The sequence below is a fragment of the Equus przewalskii genome, chromosome 28 (genome assembly GCF_037783145.1).
Source record: "Equus przewalskii isolate Varuska chromosome 28, EquPr2, whole genome shotgun sequence".
NCBI lineage: Eukaryota > Metazoa > Chordata > Mammalia > Perissodactyla > Equidae > Equus > Equus przewalskii.
Genome location: NC_091858.1, coordinates 1,156,812 through 1,169,967, shown reverse-complemented (window position 1 = coordinate 1,169,967; position 13,156 = coordinate 1,156,812). Strand labels below are relative to the sequence as shown.

General features: G+C 40.0%; 1 protein-coding gene across 18 annotated transcripts in view; it reads left to right on the top strand.

Annotated features, from left to right (window-relative positions):
• The window catches only part of PSD3 (pleckstrin and Sec7 domain containing 3), a 644,089-nt gene that overhangs the window by 255,441 nt on the left and 375,492 nt on the right, over positions 1 to 13,156 (top strand). The window contains exon 1 of one of the 18 annotated variants that reach the window (XM_070598612.1): positions 2,647 to 2,802. The exons of 14 other annotated variants lie outside the window; for them this stretch is intronic. The gene's annotated coding sequence lies outside the window, so the exon portion shown is untranslated. Of the gene's footprint in view, positions 1 to 2,646; positions 2,803 to 13,156 lie in introns of those variants that run through there. 3 more of the 18 variants (XM_070598607.1, XM_070598618.1, XM_070598627.1) reach the window with 3 other exon arrangements.

Here is a 13,156-nt window from a genome sequence, read left to right as displayed (position 1 = left end):
CCGTTGAGTTTTGGTGGTGTACATTGAGATCTTTCGTTAGCCTCCTGTTGAAGCACCTCCTCTCATAGCTTCTGGGAATATACCTAATCCTAATTCTATGCATTTGGAACGAAGTGAGTTTTGGCAGAAGCCTGTGTTCGCCCGGTCAGTTGACTTTCCTAATAACCTGCATGTTACTTTTATGTGCCCTCATCTTTGGTTACTAACTTGATGATGTGACTATTTTGGCAGTTAGTGAATGTTTTTAGTAAGTGTAAAGGAATCTCTCCTACCAGTGTACGTGGTCGTTTGCCTTTCTTTTCTTTTACTTTTTTGGGTGAAATAGGAAAGAGAAACACTGTCCCGAGAGTCAGGGGAATTGAGGTGCCTTCTGGACCAGCTCGTAGGTAAAGGACTTGACCACCTGTGTTAGGTGTTCTAAAAATAGCTAAATGGACAATTAAGTAGCTTTCAGTGTTGTCTAGGTTTAATGTGGATATAGCCTTTTACCACTGGTCATCTTTAGATACTTTTATAGGAGACCTGCAGTAGAATTCCACTCTGATAGGTCTTAGAGCCCATGTGAAAAGAAGGCCAAGTGAAGCCTTTGTGGAAATATGTGTTCCCATCTGCCTGGGATAGTTTGGGCCGGGCAAGTAGGCTGGAATAACTTTTTGTAAGTCTTTTTGTTCTGCTTTTCAGTTTTTTTCAAATATTTCCCTTGAACTACCCTTCATAGCAAAATACAAGTAACATCCCTTCTATTCCTTCCCTAGTCCTGCTTGGGCCCATTTCCTGAGGCAGCATGCTGCCCGGGCATCATTTCTTTTATGACTCATTTAAAAAGATTCATGCCAATTTTGCATTCCATTTCCAAAAATATATTTATTTTAATGTAAAAATTAGGTCTTAAATGACCATCTGTTCAAAGTGAGCTCTGAGAAAATGTACTCGTTGGTCCTGAGACTTTGTGTACCTTGGCCCACTGCTGGGTAACCCTGAGGATCTGAGGATACCCTGTTTGAGAAGCACAGTTGTAGGGCATAACTGGAAGCTGAGAAGTCTGGAGAAGTATGTGTTTTTAAAACCTGTGACAGTCTAGTATAGAGTGTAAAAGTTTGTGAGGAGCGGAACGGCAATCCATCTGCAAAACGTATACTACACAGCTGCCTAATGAAGAAATCCGGATGTCTTATCTCAGTGAATAGCATTTCCTTTAAAACAGCCCAGTGTATTCCACCCTTTACTGAGAGTCAAGTCAACTGTTTCCCTGACTGTGGGAGTGCACCAGCTGTAATCCTGGGGAAAGTTATACATCACATTTATTTTTTTCATTATGCAAAGGGAGATTAAAATGCTTGCTGCCTACTCCTGTCATCAGGTGTTGTAAGGAAGGATTAATGAGATCATGCTGGCAATGTGCCTTACCCCCCCTGGAATAAATGGGCATGGAAAATACCAAGGATTATGTGACCAGGAGTTTAACCCAGGCCTGGCTGTACTCTGCTATTAAGCTTCTGTTTATTTTTGTTGACATGTTGCTTTAAAAAATAAAATGAAGTGCTGTATGAAGCTGAAGGCCCATTCAGTAGGTGTGATAATATCCCTGTGGCAAAATGCAGAGCCGGCCTCTTGGCTTCACGTGTTTTAATTTGCTCTCCTGCTCAGGAATCCTGCGAGCTTGAATACTGCATATTGGATTGGACACTTTTGCCGTAGGCCTCTTACTGCATTTTGCAGCTTCAAGTCTGTTTGTGGAGACTGGCTGCTTGAAAACTGTAGGCTGTCGTTTTTTTAGAGCGTATTTTAAACCTTGTGCCCTTCTTGAGTGCTAAATTGTCATTCTGGTGACCTGCCCTGCATTCTCCCCTGGGGCTTGTGATTCATGCTGTCACTGCGAGGGAGGGGCAGATGGGATGAGAGAAAGCAAAGCCTTCAGTGAAGCCTGTGGTCCTTTTGTGAGTGGCCCAGCAGGGATGCTGGTTCCTGGAGTGCACAGCCTCCTCTCTGGGTAGATCTCCCGTGATTTCAGTGTAGAAACTTCCCTTGGGCTGTGGCAGGATGTGCTCATCCATCTTTAGGTAGCCAAGACCCAGCTGGTGCCAGAGTGTTCAGAAAGACATGATTTCTCAATGACCCATGAATGAAGCTACTGTAATAGAGAACAGCAAAGTTTAAAATAATGTTGATATTCAGAATGGCAGGACTGGGCGAGGTGGAAATGAGATGGGAGAAATATAATTTTAAACTTTTAAAATTCCACTGAAGTATAATGCTTAATTGTTTGTGGATTCTAAGCAATGAGTTAGGCACATCTAAGAATAGCTTTTTAACATGAATGAATCTTTTTATGAGCTGAGCTTCAATGAAGAATAAGTTGGTCACGCAAATTGTTTTTTAGTGGTCTGTTTTAAATATTTTAGGGCTAGGATTAAAAAAAAATTTAGGACTGTAAAGAAGTCTGACCCCAAAGCAACGCTATTTATAGTAATAGTTCTGTTATGTAGCCCAGTGAAGACATCTGTGTCACTTTGTTTCTAATGCTGTGTTTTCTTTGAGTTTCAAAATATGCAAAAGGAGTGACTTGGATGTAAAATGGAGACCGCTGGCGCTGAGTGAGTTGAGAATAGTTGCAGACACAAGAGTCTTTTGTGCTTCTCTGGGAATAAACAGCCAGTTGAGAGCCACTGCACACTCCAGCAGCTGTGGAGATGAAGGGAGACCTTGCGGTAGAGAAGTTCAGAGTCGTTGGGTGCTCATGAGGGGGAAAATCGTCTTTCCTTTGAATTGGTTCTGAGACAACCTAATCCTTGAAGTAAAAAAGTAAGTGCACCAGGTTTTAAGGAGTAAGCATTAGTTTTGTGCAGTATAAGAATTATTAATTAGAATTAGAAAATAATATTTCTTAGAACTTATTTTAGTTGAGCTATTTTGCCATTTTGTAAATATAGGCAAATACAGGTAGAAACTATACATATGTGTGCTGTCTTCTTAATGAGGTATTATCTTTTTTGTAGGAAGTGCTGAAATGCGTAAATTCTATGTTTTTTGTAACTTTTCTGTCCTCTGCATGAAGAAGGCCTACCTACTGGGGCTAAATCACCTGCAGCACCTACCAGCATTCACAGAGAGGTAGTAAGCGGATGGTACAAGTGTGGAATGCTTAGGACGAATGGAGCCATCTGATGGGGCCAGCTTGATAACTCCTACCCTTTCCACTGACATATTTGCCTCATGTTGCAGTAATGTGGCATCTGTACTTTAGTTAGAAGCAAAGCCTTAAAATATTCCTGTTTCAATAAACTTGGGGTACTGTTAATAAATTATTTATACCTGAAACATTGCTACTGACCATACATTTACCCCTACGCCCTGTTTATTATTTGCTCCCAGGTATGTTATATAGCAGGAATTCCCAGGCAAGATTAATGTAGGGAAGTAATCATTGATTCTAATTTTTTAATGTTTGGATGGTCTCTATTTACCCTTCTGAGTAATTTTGAAAGAGGAGAATTGAATTTGTCTTGTTGATGCTTTGTATTTTAGTTGTTGCTGGTCAGGTATGTATAACATAAGAAAAAAAACCAACTAAGGTTTAGAAACTGGGATTCCATAGAGCACAGGAACCTTAGAGAGCCTGGTATGTGCGTGAGAAAAGTTTTGAAGGAAATTTTAATTTTGGAAGTAGAAATTAAGGGGGGTAAAGTTCTTCGTGGTTTGTAATGTATGGGAACATATATGGTGTCTAAGCAGAACTCTGCCAAAGGTCCTGGCAGGTCTCGGCTCTGTTGGTTACCTGATGTGACCTTTAACCTTTCCGTGTCTTCTTCAAGGTGCGAGTGACAATGGAACCTAGATCTCAGGTGCTGGTAAGGATTAAGGTGATAGGATATATGAAGTTCTTAGCAGAGTGCCTGGTTTATTGTTTGTAATCATACGTAACTTTTTAAAAAAATAAACAACTGAGACCAACAAGAGCTATCCAGGCTAGGCAGTTCTTCAGCAGCTGGAAGTATTCGAACTTCAGGATGCTGTGGAAGGATTCAAGCATCAGCTTGATAGTCAAACTGGAATAACTCAAAGTCCATCTAAGGATGATCTTTTTACCCGGTAAAAAAATACCTCTCGCTGGAGATGCATTAGTGATATGGTTTGCCATTTTTTTCAGAAATGACATTATCCTTCCCAGCCTCCCCCCCTCAAAATCCCTTTTGTTGTGTGTCTATATTGTCATATATTCCTAACTGGAAAGTAAAGCAAAGATTTCTAAGTTTTTTAGTGTTGGAGAAATTTTTTTAAGAGAATTCCTGATAGGCACGACAAAGTTTTAAGAATTGTAGTTGACTCATCTTCATTTTGAGACTAAATTTTACATTAGTCTCATTTCATTGAAAAATGAAAGCCAGTGTAGTAGATTTTACATCAGGAGATCAAATGACGTCTGTTTGTTATGGGCTTGAAGGGGTGAGCTCTGGGCAGTGGAGGAAGATGTACACTATCGGCCAGGACTTCGAAATATGTTTGTTAGACAGATAGCTGATTTATCTTGCTGTTTGACTCAGGACGAATAAAATACAGTAATTTTAAAGACGTCTCTAGAGGACTGTTTTATCTACAAATACCTTCTGTATATATTTAATTTTTATGGCTCTTCTTTTTTTGTTGTCTTTGTGTTTATTTCGTTAGCTTAAATTATAACAACCTTCTCTGTGTTCTGTATTGCTGTCCCATCGTGTTGACAACTCTTGGACTCCTAAGTACTGAGTTGACTAATTAAAAAAGATTGTATTGTTTCTACCACTGCTTCATTAACAATGCTTATATAGAGAGAGTTTCTCCTTCGTATTTAACTAAAATTTTTTCTGTTGCTGAATTTGTCCGCTTTTTAACGGGGTTGTAAAATGTATAAAAGTGCCATGTTCTCTAACTTACAGTCTTCAAGAGTCGGATTACCCCTCTGAGATGTTTCTATATTCGCCCCAGGCTTTTTTACTCCCTCTGGAAGTCTCGTTTTCAGCTCCTCAAATCATCTTCATTATTTTTTCCGTTAGGCCTGGAACTCTAATAGGGATCTACTTGGGATCTAGTGGTGATGACTAGAAAGAGTATGAAAGTGACATAACAGTGCTGTTATGTGAGCAATAATCACAGAAGCAGCAGTTTATTACCGGCTAGTGACCTACAGCGACCCTTTCTGTATTTATGCATTTTCTAAGATTTCCTATTGCAGTTTAGGATTTGTTTTTATTCAGTTGTTTCTTGGACAGCCTTGCATTATTTCATGATTTCTGCTTTAATTTATTACTCTGACATTCAGTGAACCATTTTCCAAATCACATCTAAGGAACTGCAGTTTTCTCTCTTGCTTCTCTTTTATCTCGTCTCCTGCTGCTTCTTTGTATCATATATTCTAACCAGACGTGCCATTGACTGTTAATCATCAGAAAACACCTCTTGATCCTGTTTCTCCTTAATTAGGATTCCTTCTTACCCAGCAAAGACTACACTCCCCATTCTGACATTAATAATTTTTCAAAGTCAGTGGATACTTGAGTGTCATCTTCGTTCAGGGCATGCATCGAAGGGTCGAGAGCTCAGAAATCAAATAGAGTCCCAGGCTCAGGGAACTTACTGTCTGTTTTCTCTTGATAGATCACTCATCAGTACAAGATAGATTATTGTAAGTGTTGAATCAAAGGAGTAGCACAGGGATTAAGTGCTAGGACTTCCAAAGAAAGGATGACATGAAAAATGTTGTCTGGGATGGGATGGTTTTCAGGTCAGGGGTGGGACTGTGCCTTGGAAAAAAGAGTTGAATGTTAGTGCGGCAGCCTACATTTGCCTGGCCTCGTGTTTCTAGGCAGAGGGACCACCATGGGTAGAAGAGTGACTTCTCTAATGACCGAACTGGGGAGAAAGAAGGAGGATCCTCAGCTCAGTGCCCACCTGGCCTCTCTGTTCAGAAACACCTGCGCTTGGCTTTTTCTGCCTAAACACACCTGGTCCTTCTAGGGTAGCTGGGGTTGTCTAGCTGTGTCAGTGACTAGCTGGGGAAGTCTGGCTGATTCTTGTCACAGATCTACAACTGTTTTCTCTAGTCAGCTTTATCTGTAATAAAGATGATGTCAAGACTCCCATTTCCCTCTTGATTGGATGTGAGCTTGGAGAGAAGGGTGGAAGGCAAGGTTGGTGGCGTCCTAAGGCGTTAAACGCTGAGTCGATGAATACTGTTGGTTAGTGTAGTGGAAAGTGAGAGAAGAGTTGGAATAGGAGATTGGAGCCATGTTGTGCAGGCCTGCAGAGTGTGGACTTTATTTTGTGTGCTGAGGACCCGTTCAAGTTTTTTGAGCACTTTAAGTGTATAGTTTTGTTTTAGTACTATGAATCTGATAGTGCTATAGAATGGCTTCCTATTTTTACACTTTTTTTAAAGCCTTTACTTCAAAATTTTTCAGTTGGGATTCATGGAACTTCTGGCTTTGGAAATTCTGAAGTAAGAATTCTTGAAATATCCTGAAATCGTATGTAGGATATTTTAAAGGGGCTATCTTCCAGAAAGGAGTTCAGAGCCGCTACTAAGCACCTTTGTATTATTTGCTCATAGGACTTACAGGAAGAGAATGTTACCATTAAGTGTGACCTTTACTCTGGGTTGTATTGTAATGCCTTTTTCAGATTACAGAAGTTCTTTTCTGTACCTAGTTTTCTAAGGCTTCTTTTTAAAATAATAAACTGATTTTGAATTCTATCAAATATTTTTCTACATGTAATCATATAGGTTATTCTCCTTTCATTTGTCAGTAAGGTAAATTATATTAATCAATATCTAAAATTAAAAAAGCTTTGCATTCTTGGGATGAACCCAACTTGGTCATGATGAATTATCGTTTTTTTAGATTGTTGAATTCATTGTGCTGATCTCTTGTTTGCAGTCTTTGCGTTTAGTTTTGGGAGACTGACCTGCAGTTGTCCTTCACAGGAAAACACGTCAATGTTTTCTGTAACTCCTTGAGTGCTCAGAAGGAATCCATGCACTGGGAAACCTTCAAACAAACAAACAAACAAAACCACCAAAAACCCCCAACCCCTTCTAAATAGGAAATAATAATACATGGTATATGATGAATAAATAAATAAATAAAGTAATTAACACAAAAGGGTAGGTGCTATAAAATGAAAGTCCTTCTCCAACCTCAGAAACCCAGTTTCCCTGGCAACCTGTTACCAGAGATTACGTGTGTGTACACACAACACATTCCGCCTTCCATAAATGGTTGCGTATTCTACACATGGTTTCCCACCCTGCAATTTTTACTCAGTAGTATGTCTTGGAGATAGTTTTGTTGTAGAACTTAAAGTCTTCCTCATTCTCTTGTTAGTGTGCCTGTTGTATTTCCTCACGTTCCACAACAGTTAACTAGACCCCTGTTGATAGACCTTTAAGTTGTTTCTTGTATTTTGCTGAAACAAACATCATTTTGGCATGTAGGTGTTTTTTGGAATAAATTCCTACTAGTAGAATTGCTAAAAGTGTGTGTACATTTCAAGTTTTGATAGAAATAGCCAAATTATCTTCCGAATGGTTTATATCTCTTCACACTCCCCCGGTGTCTGTGTGTGCCATGGCAGACGTCTGAAGTGTCCTGGCCTGAGACATGTGACCGCAGCACAGGTCCCTCGCTTTCTTGATCACACCAGCTGCACCCACACTTCGCCCCATGAGCAAGTGCACTCATTACTAACTTGATGATCTCATGAGCTTCAGCAAGCAGCAATTTCCTGAGAGAGCCTCACGAGGGCCTCGGCAGCTGCTGTGATCTGAAGTGTTGCTGTGGGGTGAGACCAGGTGTTGAGTTCAGCCTGCCAGAGTTGCTCCTGTCTGTTCTTTTCATCCCTCCCTTTCCAAGCTGGAATGGAATAGCGGAAAGAAATTCAGCAAATGCTGGCTTCTGTCAGCTCTTCGGTGCTGATGATGTATGGAGAGGCTGGAGGTTGATGGGATGATGTGGAATTAGCTCTTGGAGATTTGGCCTCTCTCTAGGTTCTTCTTACCTTTGACTGTGTTTCCCTCAGTTAGATGTACTTCTCGAGTTGTGTGCCGTCAGCCTTCTTTTTTTTTTTTTAAGATTTTATTTTTTTCCTTTTTCTCCCCAAAGCCCCCCAGTACATAGTTGTACATTCTTCATTGTGGGTCCTTCTAGTTGTGGCATGTGGGACGCTGCCTCACCGTGGTTTGATGAGCAGTGCCATGTCCCCGCCCAGGATTCAAACCAACGAAACACTGGGTCACCTGCAGCGGAGCGAACGAACCTAACCACTCGGCCACGGGGCCAGCCCCCCGTCAGCCTTCTTTCCTGAGTGATTATTTATTCTGAAGCCTGGGCATGTGAGGTGAGTGATATGTGCTCTGAAGGTTGGCACTCACCTCTTGCTGCATTTGAAATAGTTATAGTTAGTTGTAGGTATGGGCGGGGGACACAACATTGTGTTGTTTTTATTTTATTATTTTTTAAAGATTTTATTTTCCCTTTTTCTCCCAAAACCCCCCGGTACATAGTTGTGTATTTTTAGTTGTGGGTCCTTCTAGTTGTGGTATGTGGGATGCTGCCTCAGCGTGGCTTGATGGGCGGTGCCACGTCCACGTCCAGGACTCGAACTGGCGAAACCCTGGGCCGCCGAATCGGAGTGTGTGAACTTAACCACTCAGCCATGGGGCCCACCCCATTGTGTCATTTTTATAGACAGCACCTCTGTCTGGACTCCCGGTTGTCACCAGAAACAGTGATAAAGCAGTGACCAGGAGCTTTGGGGTATGGCCTCTGGTGAATGGGCCCGAGAAGAAGTGGGTAGGGAGTTAAAGAAGAGCAAAACCCTTAATCCTTTTGTCTTTATCTGTTAAGCATCTCTTCCATTATTAACAATAATCTTTAGGCTAGAAAGGGATATATGTAAAGCACTGATACTTTGCCAAAGTAGTAGCTTCGTTTGTTACAATATTAACCCAAGCAGAGAAAATATTAAAATGTCAAACAAAACAACATAAACCATAGTCTAAGTAAGACTTGGTTGGTGCTGTGGCATTAGGAGTTCTCCTGTCTGACTTTTCTCTAGTGATTAGGTGTCGTTTGCTCAGAAACTTCTAATATACCTCCCTCCCTTAAATTGACTACCAAATAATTGAATACCAAGTCCGAACTCTTTAGCCTGACGTTTGAAACTCTTTGGTGCTAATCTGCTTCTTCAGTGTAATCATCTGCTTCCTTACTATTTAAAGTGTATTCCTGGACCAAGAGTCTCAGCGTCACCTGGAGCTTCTTAGACACGCAGAATCTTAGACCCCACCCCAGACCCATTGAATCAGACCTGGAATTTTAGCAAGATCCCTGAGTGTTTGGTCTGTCCACTGCAGTTTGAGAAGCACTGATCTGTTTCTCTTTTCCTAGCCTCCCTTTATGTCCTACCAGCAGCTTAACTGGGCTAGCTGTCATTTTCTGAACATGTTCTGCGCTTCCCCAGCGGCCTGCCTTTCCTCAAATGATTGTTTTCCTACAAATGTCCTTTTCTCTCCGCTTCCTTCTGTCTTTCCTTCCATTCATCCGATTTATTAGGTATGTAGAATATGCTAAGAACTGTGATTTGGATGGAATTTCAGACATGATTGAAAGCAGAATTCCTGCCCACTGCTGGGACAGGCTCTCTGGAGGGCAGCTCAGCAGCACACATCAAGAGTCTTATGCCTTTGACCCCAAAATTCTACTTCTAGGAGATTTTCCTAAACTAATAATCAGAAAAGAAATGTAAAGAAGTACGTAGAAACTTGATCACTACAACACTATTTACCATAGTAAGAAATTGATAAGCTAATAAATTATGTTATAGCCATACAGTAGAGTATTATGTAGTCGAGAAAGTAAGGTATATATGTATTGATGAAATGAAAATATATTAACAGTATATTATTGAATAAAAATTGTTGTTAAAAAATGCACCCTTAACTCCTCTACTCCAAAGGCTTATAGTTGAATAAGAGAGAGATGTAAACCAAATAATGTAGAAATACAAATGGTAATTATAATGATAACAGCAGCAACTAACATCTGTTGGACACTTCTAATGTCCCGAGCTGAGTTCTAAATGCTTCACATGTTATCTTCCTTTATCCTTGCAAAAACCCTATGAAGTCAGACTATTGTTACTTCCAAATGAAAAAATTTTAATATGTTCATACATTTTAATTTTTGCCAATATGATGCGTAAAACTTGGTAGCTTTTATTTTGTATTTCACTGATTTTTAGCAAGGTTGAACATCATTTAACATATATTGGTCATTTACTTTTGCATTTCTTAGATTGTCTGGTTTTGTCTTCTTTCTGTTTTTCTATTGGGTTTGTCTTTTTCTTATTGATCTGTTGGAATTTGTTATATCTTGGATATTTAAGTATATGTTGCAAATATTTACTCCCAGTCTATGCTTGTCCTTAACTTTATGTTGTCTTTTATCATTTTTCTTTACAGTCAGACTTGGGGTTGTCATTCTTGATTTTTGGTAGTGTCTGCTTGCTGTTAGCCCTTCTCCCTAATACAGTAGAGTCTTATGAGAGTTAGAAAATAATGAAATTTCCCCAAATTGTCCATATATAAGAGCCTTGAGGGGCTCTCCTGAATAAAGTATGTGTATTTAATTGCTTGGACTTTTAAACATGTATACTTTGGCCACTCTGAAAATCTACTTTCTATGTTCTGAATATGTGTTTGCTGGATTATTGTGTTCCAAATAATAGAATTGTTATAATACCACCACTTCCTTATATTTTTCATTAATTTGCTCTTGTATGGAAGATGATTTGTTTTCAGCTCCCCCAAGCGAAATTGGGGGTCTGTAATCAGACTCACAGCAGCTGTCTTTGTTCATCAATTGATGTGAGCTGCCAACCTCAGTTAACCAGATTTTACCACCTGTCTAAATAACATGTAAAGGCAATCTCCAACTTTTATAAGTGAATCCCCAAAGTTCATTTATAATTAAATTATTTGGAACTCAGCTTTTATTTTTCTACAGAAACAAGTCAGTTTCTAGGTTTCCAGGAAGCCCCAGCAAGCGTTCTTAAAATTAACTCTTAGTAATACTTTGTGAAGTATTAAGTATTATTTGAATTCAACCTAAAAAATATCGTTTATCACATTATTTTTATATTCCAATTATGGATGTGAAAATAGAAAGAACAAGCCTGGGGCCGGCCTGTTGGCTCAGTGGTTAAGTTCGCATGTTCCGCTTCGGCGGCCCCGGGTTCCCTGGTTTGGATCCCAGGTGTGGACATGGCACTGCTTGGCAAGCCATGCTGTGGTAGGTGTCCCACATATAAAGTAGAGGAAGATGGGCACGGATATTAGCTCAGGGCCAGTCTTTCTGAAAAAAAAAAAAAATTTAAAAAAAAAAGAATGAACAAGCCTCTAACCTTCAGAAGCTCTGGCATTCAGAGACTAGGGAATGTGGTTGGGTGGATGGGGAATAGGGTGTGTGTAACATCTTTAAAACTATAAAAGTGAAAACACCTCTTGGCAAATCATTTATTCACCAAGCTCAGTCACTTATTCACCAGCTTAAGCAGCTCGAGGAGTTAGGTGAAAAGTCAGGTCCTCCAGCTGCACTTCCAGGACCTAGTTGGGCAGGCCTGAGTAGTTTACAAGCTGCAGTTTATCCACAAGCACCCCACAACACTGTCGCAGGTCATCCCCGGACCAGCAGCAATTCTGCTCTAGAATGTTCCACTACCCCTCCATTATCTTTCTCCAGTATGAGTGAGAACAAGTCAGTTCTTGGATCATCTGAATCTGTGCGTGAGGCTGATGAACTTGGTATGGGCACAGTGTCAACTTGATGTCCCTGAAGAGGTAATTGACCAAATGGGACCTAAAAGTCCTGAAAGAATTAATTACTTTTAACATGCTTATGTAAGCAGTTTGTTTCTGAGAACTTTACTCATTTTGGCTTACAAAGGAATAGTTTGTGTCTTTGTAAAAGCTCAACACGGAAAATGGGAGCTTTTTAGTATTCCAGCTAGGCAACGCTTGTTTAAAGAAAGGAGATCTTCTGAAATCAGAATCCAGGTCACTTTGTCAGTTTGTGTAGTGTCTTTTACCTTTTGACTGCCCATCTGACTTTCCTGAAGCTGGCACCCTGGGAAGTTATCAGTGGAAAATCAGGCAATTAATACCTCTGCCTTGTCAGGACATTTTGAAGAAATGACTTTACTGGTAATTGACAGAGGTATTACCCTGTTATATTTTTATATTTCACATAATATATATTTTACTTTTCTGTATCATTTTAAATTAAAATTTCAATGATAAAATTTCATCCAGATCATTGTTAACTAGTGTTATTTGTCTGAGAATTGACTTGGAATATTTTGTTAGATTTCTATTTGCAGGACTTATGTTCTCTTTAGTGTCCTTCTTGCCCTTGACTTGACAGATGCGTGTTTTATAGATCCCTTTCCCTCAGCCCATGCATGTTTCTTCATAATGGGCATCTGTTAACAGCTGGGGGTGACATGCTTGGTGCCCTCTGGTCAGGATTTATGTCCTGCAGGCAGACCCAGATGCTTCCCAGGGGGCTGACCTGACTCTTCTGATTGTCTCTTTATGACACCAAACTCATCATCATTGGGCTTTTTCATAAGGGGCACGTGTTTGGAGATACTTTGCTCTGGTAAAATGTAGGTAGACCACATTATTCCTAATATTCCAGGGACTGTTATAGCTTAAATTACAGCCTGGATTTTATGACTTTCAGAATGCTTGTATTTGCCCAGAGGTAATTTTTTCTCTGTACGTGCAGGTTGAGTAAATGGTTTATGCTTCGTAAGTAGAAAAGAGTGTTGGTTTAATTTATTTAATCCCTCACATACTTCCTTGGACGAGAAGAAAATTATGGCTGATTTTCTTACCTTAATCAAGAACAGTCTTTAGCATGTCTTATTTGTAAGATCCAGTCCTAGAATTACGTGTTTCACTAAGATATGTAGCTCTGCCCAGAGGTGACTTTCAGGTTAAGGGAAGTAAAGATGTAGTAAACTGAGATGAGAAGACACTGTTCATGATGCCCACCTTGGATTCACATTTAACACCTATTTTTCCTTCCTGTCAAAGTGCCAAATGACATGTTTTTTAAAA